This window comes from Melozone crissalis, unplaced genomic scaffold (assembly GCF_028551555.1).
Source record: "Melozone crissalis strain CALT ecotype California unplaced genomic scaffold, PUWL_Pcris_2 ptg000023l_1, whole genome shotgun sequence".
In the NCBI taxonomy this organism is placed as follows: domain Eukaryota; kingdom Metazoa; phylum Chordata; class Aves; order Passeriformes; family Passerellidae; genus Melozone; species Melozone crissalis.
The window spans coordinates 11,725,136-11,738,095 of NW_026535801.1; the positions used below are offsets into that span (position 1 = coordinate 11,725,136).

Sequence of the window (12,960 nt, forward strand, 5' to 3'; positions counted from 1 at the left end):
AAGCGAGGAACATGTCCCTGCTCTTCTCGTTGCCTCAGGATCCACAAAAAAACCTCTTTTGTCACTGAAAGGTGAAATGCCTCCCAGAGCTGGTGACTTGCTCACCTGTGTTTGTGCGCCTGCTGTCTGTCCCCAGGCAGGGTTAGCCAGTGCTCCCTCATGGCTGGCAGTCCAACAGGAGGGAGAGCGCTTCACGTGAGGATTTAAGCAAGGCCAAGCTTTCAAAAGCCACAGCAAGGGCCTCTTGGGTTAGTGGAAATGGAGTTGGAAGTAGGTGGTGTTGTAAATGGGACCAGATTCCCGGTACTAAAGTGATTTCAGCATTTATTATAATAAAAAGAAAAGGCCTAAAGCATGGGGGCTTGTGGGCCGAGCAGGAGCGCTCCCGTCAAGGATGCTGAGGCACTGGGTCTTCTTCAGCAGCGATGTCCCTGATGTTCCAGGCGGAGCAGCATGGCTTCCCTGGGTCAGAAGCCCCTTTTTATCCTGCTTTTTGTCCCTTTGGATTGGTTTCTTTTTGGATCCTTCATTTGCATGAAGTTTTAAGGCACTTGATTGGCCCACAGTTCTGTCCAGGTTGGCTCGTTTGGCTTGGGGAGCGATGCACTTGTGTGAAATATGGTACCTATTTCCTATAACTACCCATTTAATCCATTTTACAGTATAACAACTAAACTAACAGTACATGCTTAGCAATTATCAACTATTTTACAACAGTTTCTAACCTATTTTTAACAATTGGCAATGAGGGTCGAGAGGAAAGCTTCTCAACTCCCAACTTTTTTCACCACATCAAGTTGTGTCTGTTAAATCCAAATATTATCTAGAAAAACAGGTAAGCATTTTGTGTTTAACTATCCCAAGTGAACACCCTTTCCTCCTTACACTGATTTACTTACCTGCCTGTGGAGAGCATGATGTGTTAGAAGGAGATTCAGTTGTCTGGCACATATTGTAAGTAATTTGTGGCCAGTTAGGGACTGCAGAATTTGGTCTATGATTAGGTTACAACAGCCTATGGTACACAGGGTTGGAAAGTCAATGGCAAAGTTTTGGAGCTCCAAAGCAGATGTTTAAATGCTTTTAAGTGGTATGGATGTTATCAGTGGCTGATTTCATGAGGTGCTGTGGAGTCATGTGGTAAAACCTTTCCAAAAGGTGCTCCACAAAGCCCTGAAGTGGCTTCTCCCACAGGTCTGGTTAGCCCTGGATGAGCCGGTCGGTCGGGGGAGGACTGAAGGATGGGACAGGCTAGACATGCAAACCTTCACAAAGAGAGCTGCAGAGCTGTCAAGAGTGATGAGAGAGCTCAGACTGAGATTTGAAGATAGCAAAGCCAGATTCTAAAGGCACATTCTAAGTGGCAGAAGGAAGTGATCTTGGACCAGACAGTTGGTGTGCGCACATCAAAGAGCGAGGGAGACAGGCAGGCACTTTGGGAGCAAGGCTGGAGGCAGCTGAAAGGGTCTGGAGGTCTGTTTGCTGAGCAGGCACCATCTGAGCAGGCACCATCTGTTTACTCCATCCAGCACCTCACTGCACAGGCCTTTGTGGTATTTGAAGCTGAAACTGCCTGAGAAATCAAGCAAGAAACTATCCGTGACCCTGGGAGGAAAACTGCCAAGGAAACCGAGGGATGGGTGCTTTGGGTGGGGAGTGAGTACAGCCCTGCTCACATCAGCAGCAGCAGCAGCAGATTCTGCATTATATTGGCTGATTTGCTTTCCAGCAAACGGGGCTTTTTGCTGCTTTCCTGCTTGTGGATTTCCCTAAAAGGGAAGTGAATCCATCGAAGGAAGAAGCCAGGTGTTCCCCTGGCCTGCTGGCAGTGGCTGTGGGGCTGGGCTGGGCTGGAGGGATGGCATTGTGTGGGCCGTGGGTGCTCCCATGGCATATTATTTATATGTATTAATTATATGTTATATTATATATTTATAATCTCCCAGTGCCCGAGCCAGGAGGAATACACAATATCACAGTGCCCTCTTGGGGGCAGGTGTTCCTTGGAAATAGACCTTTGTGATTCGTGTGCTGAGGAGCTCCTTGCTTGCCATATTTTATTCTAGCAGCTCCTGCTAAATCATGGAATTTCCCACTGAACAATACCCCTCCCGGAGAAAAGCTCAGAGTTTGGCCTTGGGATTTTATTTTATTGCTGCTTCTCTGCTGCTGATCTGCACTTTGAATCTAAAATGACTGAGGTGAGGAGCTCCTGAGTGAAGATGGCAGTCTGCCCTCAGAAATGAAACCTGTCTTGTTTAAACGCTGTCAGATCACTCGGTCCCAGCACGAAACAAATTGTTTTAACAATAGATTTAATTAGCTGGTGTTTGTATTCCTTCACAGAGTGCTCCAGTCCTGCTGCTAGACCTGTCTGCAAGCCGTGGCATCTTGGGTACAGGAGTGTGAAGAACGACTGGAGCGTTAAATAAGGACGTGGATAAGTGTGGCAATTCCCTGCTGACTGCCAGAACAGCCTGCAGAGCAGAGACTGAGGCCAGCCTCTCTTCCCCTCCAAGTTTTGCAGTGCCATCTTTTGTCAAAGATGAAAAAGAAACAAAATGTGAATAAAAACACAACTTCCAGCAAATATTTGGGATGATATGGCTCTCAATGCCTTGCTGTTGCCCTTAATGCTCTGAATGTAGGAGTCTTAAGTCCAAATCCTTTGCCTGTATAGTGGCCACTCTTGACTCACACAAATCGGGCTCTTCTCCCAGGAGCTGGTGGCAGGACAAGGGGAAAGCTTGGCCTCAAACTGCACCAGGGAGGTTCAGGCTGGATATTAGCAAGAATTTCTTCACTGCAAGAGTGGTTAGGCATTGGAACAGGCTCCCCTGGGAAGTGGTGGAGTCACCATCCCTGGGAGTGCTCAAACACTGAGCAGACGTGGCACTTCACAGTGAGGTTTAGTGGCCATGGTGGTATTTGGTCAAAGGTTGGACCTGATGCTCTTGGAGGTCTTTTCCAACTTTAATGATTCCATGGAACAAATGGATTTTTTGGATTTTTTTTTTTTTTTTTTTTTGTAATGCAGGCCTATAATTTGCCTGATTCCTTAAGTGTGTATGGTTATGAAAGAACCTCTGTTTTAAGGAAGATATGAAATTACAAGCCTTTGCATTTGTGACAGTTTCTCCTGTGTGAGTAGTTTTGGGGGTTGGTTTTGTTTTCTTTTGTTTGATTTTTTTGGAACAAATTTGGCTAAAAGTCTTTCTGTGGTGAGGACTCAGCTGAAAAAGATGTGCCACCTGGCAGATGAGTCCATGACCCTAAAAGCTGATTTTTCTGCAAAGCCAGACTCCAAGATGGATGCTGAGAGCTTCCCTAGCTTTTTTTCCCCCCATTTCTAGATCTAGGTTGCTTCACATCAGAAACAAGGTTTTCCTAAAAGCCAGGCCTAAAATCTTGTTCTGGGCTCTGCCAGTCAGTCTTTCATGTTTCTGCTTCTCCCCATCCCTTTTCTCATGTCATTATGTCCCTAAAGAGAATGCTTCACAGGGCAGTCCTTGGGCATCATCCAGCTACACCAGACAGTATGGAAAAGATGGAGCATGGGGCAAAAAAATCGTGGTGTGAACAATTTTTGGCCCCCTAGGTGCAGCTGGGAAATGCTGGGACAGATCTCCTTCTGTTTTCCTGGGTCAGCACCCTTTTTTAGCTGGGATGGGGGAGAAAACCTTGTGTTTCTGAGCACATCTTGCTGTGAGTGCTGAAGTCTTTTTTTAGCTTGCAAAAATAACTGGCCTCCCCAAATCCCTGCTTTCTTTCTAAGCTCTGGCAAGGTTGGAAACAGCATCTCTCCTCTGCTGCCTTTGTTTCCTTGGCTCTTGCTTGGCCTCAGCCTGTATAAAAGCTTTGCCTGCTTTTGTTTTTCTGCTCAGCAGCTCTGTTTTAAGGGGACAAGTTGTTTGATTGCCACTTACTGCATCCTTCTCTCAGACTGCTATAAATTCAGCAAGATTGAACTGGGTGGCCTGAGAGGGCTTGTGCCAGGCAGAACTACACCTGCGTATTTTAGAAAAGCATCTGTGTTTTATGAAAGAAGCAGTGCTTTTGTGGACAAGGGAAGAGAATAGAGGAACCTATTTTTTAAGAGGCTGTGGTGGTCTTGCAGGGCAAGGCCTTGGCACCTGGAGGAAGGACAGCTGCTGCCAGGGAGATGGTTAAATCTGCTTGGTTCTGGCGAGCTGTGAGCCTTGAGAGTGTGTGGGGAGCAAAGCTGAGCCATGCCCTGCAGGCAGTGGGACTGGGGTGAGCATGGCAGGGTCTCCTCCTGCAGCTGCCAGGGCACTTGGAGAGAAAAGCAGTGATGCCTCTGCCTCCAGCATGCAGGCTCTGCCTCAGGAGCAGGCTTTGAATTTTGAGCACAGAAAAGCCTCCCAGAGAAAACCACTGATTTTTTTTCCAATTTTTTTTTTGAGAAGGAAATGTATTCAACATCCCCCTCCTTCCCTGCCCCCCTTTTGCTGTCCTACCAAGCCCATATCAGCAGGTTGCAATGGTAGCAAGCTAAGCAGAAGTGCAAAGATGACACCTCTGGGCTCTTAGGCACTGCTGGAATTCGGGCAGTGGTGGGAATCAGGCACAGCCTGTTTGTCAAGACAGAAAGTGTTTTATTTCTCCCAGATATCCGTCTGGCAGGTAGGTGTGATAGAGAGAGGCAGCTGTGTGATCATTAAGGTGGCATTGTCTCCTGTGTGCTCTTCCTTCTCCAAGTCACTCCAGTGTCCTGAATGCACAGCAGGAGTGATGAGGCAGGATTTCATCAGTAACTGTCAGAGGCAGAAATAAATAACTTCCAGTCATATAACCTCAGTCAATTTCTCTCAGCTTGTGCTGGCCATACCTTGTATTTACATGGTACCACCAGAAACTATTTTTAAAAGTTAAAATTTAAATGAGCACGTGGTCCTGCAGGCTAAATCTGTTACCAGTGATAACATTTCCACTGCAGTTTGTTTTGTAGTGCCTCAAGAAAAGCAACTGATTGGAGTGATTTATTTCCAATCCTAAGGAAAAAAAATAGCCTTGGAGCTTTTGTCAGCACCAGAGGAAAAGCAACCACGGCGCTGGGCAGGCGGTGTCTGCAGTCACGGAAACAACTGATAACAACTTTCTCATCTTATCACTTCACAGGTTTGGTGTTTTTTTTGCTATAGGATGCAGACATGAAAGAGTCTCTAGGGTCCTCCTGCCCTACATGGGAACTGCAGCAACTGTCCTGGCACAGCTTGAGAAACTGGTTGTCTTAGTTACTGTGTAGGACTAGGACGTGGCTGATGGATGAGGCTGCAGAGAGGAACAGGGGTGGAGGGAGAACTGCCTGGGGTCTGGCAGGGGTTCTGTGTGGGGTGACTTACACCCACAGCAGGAAGGGTCCCCTGGCACCTGTAGGCACGCAGTTTGTGGTGATTGGGAGTGGGGCTGGGCCCAGCCTCATCCCCAATGGGCACAGCTGTGAGAGCACTGACAGCAACGAGCCATGGAGTGCCCAGGGGCACTGACCAACCACCACAGGGAACAGAGGGCACACAGGTGCAATGCATGTCTGATATGGGTATAAAAGGTTGGGCTAAAGGACAAGAAGGGTGGACCCTTGAAGCATTCTGAAGAGGTAAGGTGTTACTCTGTTTGGGTTAAAGCTTTCTGAAATTGTTTGGTGATACTCTGTGCATTGTGGCCATCTCAACTGTGACAGGCAGCCCTGTGTTTCATTTCACCCAGGTAACTCAGCAATTAGTTATTACCCTGTGCACATCTGGGCACAGCCTGTCACTTCTGGGACACTTCTGATTCTGAGTGTGCTCCCCCGGGCTGGCTGGTCCCAAAGGAGATATGGCAGCAATCATCCAGAGATGCTTCAGGTCTTTGGCATTTACCAGCTCCTCGAGTGGCTTCCCATGCATGTTGCACAGCAGCAATGACAAGATCAGACCACTGTCACAGACAGATTACTTTCCTGTGAGAAATTGGTGTGGCATCAGCTGAGAGAGCCCCTGAGGGCCAGTGAGCAAGGAAGCTCCACCACTGACTAAAACCTCACCAAATGATGTGGTCAGGCTGGAATTATGTGCAGCCATCAGAGAGACAACTGGTGGTGGCTCTCTTTCCTTCTAGCATCCATTTTGGTAGGTTTTTTGCATTCCTCAGTGAAATGCAGCATCCCTCTGCAGATTTCACAGCCTCAGTTTCTGAGAAGGAGAATTTGAAGGGGAGTTTCTGGGTCTGAATTGCTGTGGAAAAAAAAGTCTGTTTAGGAGATGAGGACTTTTTGTATTTTTTTTCCTGACTTCTCCCACTAAGAAAATACTCTTTATACTTTTATAATGAGGGGGATTTCCCACCTAGCTGCCTTGTTTTCAGTTTGGATGTTCTTTTGTCTCCTTACTGGCAAACACAGCCTCTGGCAAGGGAGAAACTGCTGTTTCTCCAGCCCCTCTGAAATTCCTCCTCACGTCTCAGAATACCTAACATATCTGATAGCTCAGGCTTGATTGCAAGATGCTGATCGAGTAGTTTGTCCTAAGGCATGGGGAAAGGCCCTGGATTATGAAATCTTCAATTATTCTGCTGCCAGTTTATGGATTCTCCCAGACGGGAGATGTCCTCCTGGCAGTGGTCAGGAGAGCACAGCAAGTCAGTGCTGGTGCTTTCCAGGCAGGACATTTGCTCTCTGTAGCCCCTTTCCCTCACTTAGGAGCATCTGATTTTAGGCACTCTTGGTGCATCTTCCTAACTCCAAAAATAGGTGTCTCTGTTTAATTAATTATGCTTACTTCTTCTGGGTGCATAATTGCAGGAGCCAGGTGAGAGTGCAGTGTTTTGCTTCCTCATCTCTTACCCGGGACTTCATTAACGACAGCTGATTGTCTGTCCCCTCGCATGCATGATTTACAGCCTCTTTCACCACAAATGAGCTTTTTCCTGCTTCTTTCAAGCCTTCTTGTGTTAACCACGGGCAGATGATGGTGGCTGGGCTGGCGTTCCTGAGGCAGAGTGGGAATGGGAGCAGCACGTCCTGCAGCTCCCTCTCCTGTGCCTGCCTGAGGCCCTCCCTCCCCTGCATCTGCCAACCCAGGAGATCTGCAGGGCAGGGCCCTGGCTGGGCAGAATTACCCTTGTCCTGGTGCCTGCCTGTCCTGCACACCTCCCAGAGGCACTTCTCACCACAGGGCCATTTCACAAGCCTCCTTGTAGCTGTGAACCCCGAATTTTCTTCTTGGAGCAGCCACAAAGGGCATTTTACTTCCATGTTCCTGGCACAGGGCTTGTGTGGGCACATTGGCATTTCCAGCCCTCTGCCATAAGTGTTGGAGGGAGGCTTCAGTTCCTTAAACCCTCATATAAAATGTTCTGGGGAAACTTTGCTGTGTGCTTTCCCAGTCTGTGAGACACATGTGATTTTTGGGGTTGTGTGGAGATCCAGGAGTTGGACTTAATGAATCCTGTGGGTCCCTTTCAACTCAGGATATTCTGTGATTGCATGAGGCTATTGCAAGGGCCAGGGAAGGGCACTAGAAAAATCTCTTGCTCAGCCTGTCTGGTCTTGGATTCATGTTGTGCTGAAAAAAAATCAGCTGCTGGGTGTTGTCATGGTGTTGCCTCCTGCTTTGCATTTCACATTGCTCTGCATGGGCAGATGTCACCTGTTTCATTTCTAAGGTGACTGCTGCCAGTGCTGTGATCCCAGCTAATGCCCGAGACCCCAGTGGTGACACCTGATGTAAAAGCAATTCCCTCCAGCGCTGCCCCTGCCTGGGAAACCACACCTTAGGCAGCCTCTGCTGTGCTGCCTCTGCCTATCACAAACCCCAGTATTCAAAGCCAGAGCCTTTGATTGGAGCCTGCCAGGAATGTCTGCTCCCTGCTGCCTGCCTGAGCTCTCCCTGGGACCTGCACCCAGCGTGGATGGGGCTCTGCAGAGGTCAGTGCACCCACTGCCTCCTGGGCAGCATTTCTCCCTGCACAGGGTCTCCTGCTGGACAACGCTGCTGCTGCAGATTTCCATTTGATTGCCTGTCCAGGGGCTCGGGAGCAGCTTTTCTCTAGTTAGCAATGAGCAGCTTTCCAGTGGAGGACGTCCCAGCTGCTGCAGGCTGGGCAAAGGGAGGACTCATCCCCCTTGGCCACAGAGAGAATAGCTGGCTGGGCTGCGGTGGCAGCCAGGGCAGGGAAGGGGCTGTGGAGAAAGGATGTTTGTGGCCATGCTTCATGCTGGCAGGCTGCATGGAGGATTGTCACTTATCACCTGTCTTTCAGAGCCTGCTCTGCACCCTTCCTTTGGAGAATCAGAGCCACTTTGTAATTCACAGGGTTTGGCATTTATAAGCTTTATTTTTCTACCAAACTCTTGTAGGAAGGGGGAATCTGGGGCAGGTAGGTAGCTTTAGGGAGCATCGACCTCTTGAACTGAAAACAAGTTTTCTTTATCTCCTGTTCTAAATCTCTGTAACTTCTCCAGTGACTTCTCTGACATATCCCCAGGAAGCAAAATAAACACGGGGTTTGGACTGGTTAATTCTGCAGAACAACTACTTGCAAAATCAATGGTGGGTTGTTTTTCTTCTCCTTTGCTGAAGCCAGAAATAGGTCAAGCAGCAAACCAGCGTTTCTGAGGCAGCCAGGAGTGACTGATGTACGTAGGTGTTTTAGAGGTGGCCTCTCTCCGGGGTTACAGGCCTGCCTAAAATCCCCCATCTCCCTTGTGCTAGAAGGAGGAGGAAGTGCTTGCAGCAGAGAAATGAAACCACTTAAGATTTCCTCGAACAAAGAGGGTGGGTTTTTCAATAGAAAATACATCTTGTTCGTCCTCCTCCAAGGCTGTGTGTCCCTGACGCCCAGCTCTGCCCGCTCTCTCCTGCAGCCGCCGCCCTCCGCTCTGCCCCGCTCTCATTAACACCGCACCTTGCCTGCGGTCAGGCTGTGTCAGGCAGGAAATCTTCTTAATGCAAGCCAATAAAAGCGTCTTGCATTGTATGAAGCTATTCTGCATCACATATGGGGTTGTCAGGTCTATTCAAAGTCACATTTAAGTTAATATAGTCACAGCAAGACGGCAATATTCACAGTAATTTAGGGCTGCTCTTCAGTAAGGTTGTCCCACTTAATATCCCTTGGAAAATCCTAGTCCTGGTGACTGGGTTTATTTTCTGCAGAGCTTTTGGATGTTTGCTTGTCTCTTTTGGATGTCTGGCAGCATTGTCACTGACAGAGGCTGTAACCAGCTGCTGCATGGGCTTTCACAAGCAGTCAGTCACTGCCTTGGAAAAAACCAGGGGTCTTTGTTTCCTCGCGTGTCCCCCTGAGTGTGAAATCAACCCTTCAGAACACACAGTCGGGGCATGAGGGTGACAGCCAACAGATTGTTTAGCATTGCTCTTTATTGTTGGGGCAGCAGAGGAACAGTAATTAGACACATGCAATGTTCTATTTCCTACCTATACTGGTTTTTTTATATCAAACTGGCTTGCTTGAAAGGCAGAGTTCCTAGATCTGAAACTCAGGAGCCATGGGGCTCTGCCACTGATGTGCATGGTCGGAGAACTGCCAAAAGGCCCTCTTATGGGTGCTCATGTGAAATAGCAGAAGTAGTGCAAGGGCTTTCGCCAGCCAAGGTCATAGGAAAGAATTGCATAAAAGCAAACAAACCATCAGCCTGTTTTGGAAAATGCAAATGAGAAACCTGCTTTATCACCTGCATCATCTGAATGGGAGCTGCTTGCAGAGGAAAGCAAAGAAAGCCAGGGATGGGAAACGACCCTCCAGAGCTTTCACCCTGCTGCCACATGCCTCTGTCACCAGGGACTATTTCCTAGCACAGCCACTGTGACAGCCCCTCAGAGTCCTTTCCTTGCCAGCTTCCTCACCAGTTCTTCAGAAGAGATCAGAATAGCCCTGCTCAGATAACACCCAGCGTGCTTGTGCTTTCTTCCACAGGTCTCTCTTAACATCTTCTGTGTTGGCTGCTGCAGCCTCTTCCACTTGAGTATGCAAATAGCTCCCTCCAGTCTAGGAAATACACAGCAAAATTAGGTTTTCTCCAGTGTGACCTTGTAATTTCTCCCCTTTTTTGAATTTCTGCATGGCTCAGGTCATGATCAAATACAATGTAAGAGAGAAGCTAATTTCTTAGCTCCTTTTTTGGTAGGGTCAGTGTAACATCACTTCCTTTTTATGGAATATATAGGCTGACTACATGCAAAGAAAAGGCTTTTACCCACTCTTGTTGTTAATGATGGTCATTATGGAAGGCAGAAGGAACAGGCAACAAGACTGAGATCCCATTGTGATGCACAGTGCATGAACACCAAGTGTTACACTGGCCCTGCTTTGTATTAGAGTCTAATTGCAGCCTGTCACAGTCAACAAACCATTTTTTCCATAATGGAAACCACACGCACTCTGTATGACACAGTATGCTAAAAGACATCGTGAGAGCTGGAGAAAAGAGCCCCTCACTTTTCAGTTATGATGATTTTTTTTGTTAGTGTGTATAATTTATCTATTCAATAAGGAGTAGTTATTCCCCTATTGACCTACAGGATTTTAATAAAGAGTAACTGTGTGGCCTGACAACCTTCTTTAAGCACCTACTTAAAAAGTAACAGATGTTAGGCTAGCATGAATAATATTCTGTGAACAGGGTTTTTTTTCATTTTGTGTACCTCCTTAGCCCACCCCAGCAGTGGAGGAGAGCCTCCACTGGCATAATGATTAAAACTTGTATGATGGAAGTCTTTGCCCTGCCCAGTCTGTGTCTCGATGCTGTGTGACTGCTTTGCTATTCTCTGCCCTCGACATACAGCTGAGAGTCAGAGTGCTCAGGGACTGGAAAAACAGGGACTGCTAGCAACCTGGGGAGCTGTGGGTGGTGAGAAACACACGGTGGTGTTTAGAGCCTGGTCTTTCCCATGAAAACTTCTATATTAAGGGTTCTGCTCCTGTTTGTTGTTGCTAATTTGATATTTTGTATTGGCACTGCAGTTTGTCCTTTATATCTTGGTATTCTGTAGGGGCAACAAGAAAGGATGCTGCTTGTTTGTGAGCCTAAAGCCTAAGGAAAGAATGTGACAAGAAAGCTTTGATAGCGGTGAAGTGGCTGGGGACAGAGGGAAGGAAATGGGCAAATATTAGCAAGGATACAGATGAGCATGGGGATGCTCCGAAATGCCAAGAATGTGTGAGTTTGGAATTTGTTTGTTAACTGAATTAAGTGACTCTGAAGCACAAACACTTGGGCAAAAGCAGATCAGCAAAGCAGCCTCTGTGTAACAGCAGCTTCCAGCAAAATCCAAACAACAAAAAACCCTGGGAGACTCAGACCTCATGCTCACCTTTCCTGTAGCATCTGCAGCATCAGGGGACACGCTTGTACCTTCATGCACCAAAGAGATTTGTGCTACAGCTCCCTTTCTCAGCCTGTGCTGCACAGCAAGCAGGTCAGTGATCAACCTGCTCTTCCCTTGGGACTTCATCTCCCTGAAGTCAGCGAGAGTCTCGGCATTGCCATCAGCTTCACAGACTTTGGAGCAGGCACTGAAGCTTGTCCTCAGCCAGCTGAACCCTATTCAAGTTCTGAAGCATAACATTTCATGTAGGTTTCTTGTTTCCTCAGGCTGTGGACAGTCTTACATGAAAGAAAGAGCTCAGGGACTTGAGGCTGAGCCTGCTCCCTGGAGAGGGTGGAGGCTCAGAGCAGAGCAGGGCTGCAGGAATGGCAGTGCTGGCTGCAGACATTCCTGCCTGTCCCTCAGCCTGTGCTGCAGCCCTGTGGGGAGCTGGTAAATGAGCTCCTGTGAAGCTAAGTGGCTTGGCAGCAGCAGTAGGAGCTGATCATCACTGTCTCCTCAGGTGTCAGCCCCCAGAACAGGAGTGGGTGAGGGGGTGATGCTGTTGGGCTGGAGTGGGCACAGTGCAGAAGGCACAGTGAGGGTGTGTAAGTGGTGCTCTGCTCTAGCCCCACTACTGCCCCTGTCCACTAGTTCCAGGTGAGCATTCCCTCCTCTCCCTGCTGGGGAATTGGTGTTAGCTTTATACCTGTGCCTGAATTGGCTTTTAATTCATGTCTTGCCGGAGAGAAAAGAGGATGATGATGTATCACTCCCAAGCACTGGCTGCTCCTGCTTTTTGTACAATTATTTTTAAGGCAATAATAGTTTTATCTAGTGCTAAATCCAGCCAATCAATGTTAAAAGGAAGACAGTATTTAATGCAAAAGCACAACCTCTGCAGAAAAGGGACTAGGTTTAGTTTAGCTATCAGAAATTCTTCCCTGTGAGGGTGCTGAGGCTCTGGCACAGGTTGGCCAGAGACGATGTGGATGCCCCATCCCTGGAAGTGTTCAAGGCCAGGGCTTGGAGCAAGCTGGTCTAGTGGAAGGTGTCCTGCCCATAACAAGGAGGATGGAACCAGGTGATGTTTAAGGCCGTTTCAACCTAAGCCATGCTATGGTTCTATCAAAACAAAGAGAGTGCAATGCAAAAGATAGACAAGGGTTGTTCTAGATCAGCTTCTTTCTGCTCTGGCCCTAGTATCAGTCAGCATGCACAGGCTGTTCCCTGGCAATAGCCATGTGAAGTCCAACTGATGGAGGATGATGTGTGAACTCGAGCATGTAGTGAGAATGATTTCATCTCTTTGGAGAGGCAGTGTGAAATGGAAGCTGAGGAGTGCGTGGCTCTCACCACCACAGCACTGCTCTCAGCGTGCGCGTTGGTGGCTCGGGTGCTAATTAGTCTTCCACCTAGGCAAAGAAAAGGAGATGATTGTTCTGGGTGGCCTTTAAAAGGAATGGCAGGACTGTTAGGAAGTTAATAGTCATCTCTAAGTCACATCTGATTCAGCTTTGCTGTCACTTGGAAGGAATGCTAGAGAAGAGCATTTCCTCTCCCAGGAAAGCTTGAAAGTTTGAGAGAGCCACTTGGGGAGTCTGAAGTATGGAGCACCGCTCCAATGAGG

At 48.0% G+C, this 12,960-nt stretch overlaps 1 protein-coding gene across 1 annotated transcript in view; it reads left to right on the forward strand.

Moving 5' to 3' along the window:
- Nucleotides 1-11,793, forward strand: part of MYO1B (myosin IB) — a 145,907-nt gene extending 134,114 nt beyond the window's left edge. Inside the window, exon 32 of the transcript XR_008483107.1 lies at nucleotides 11,781-11,793. The gene's annotated coding sequence lies outside the window, so the exon portion shown is untranslated. The remainder of the gene's footprint in view (nucleotides 1-11,780) is intronic.
- Nucleotides 11,794-12,960: the final 1,167 nt, after the last annotated feature.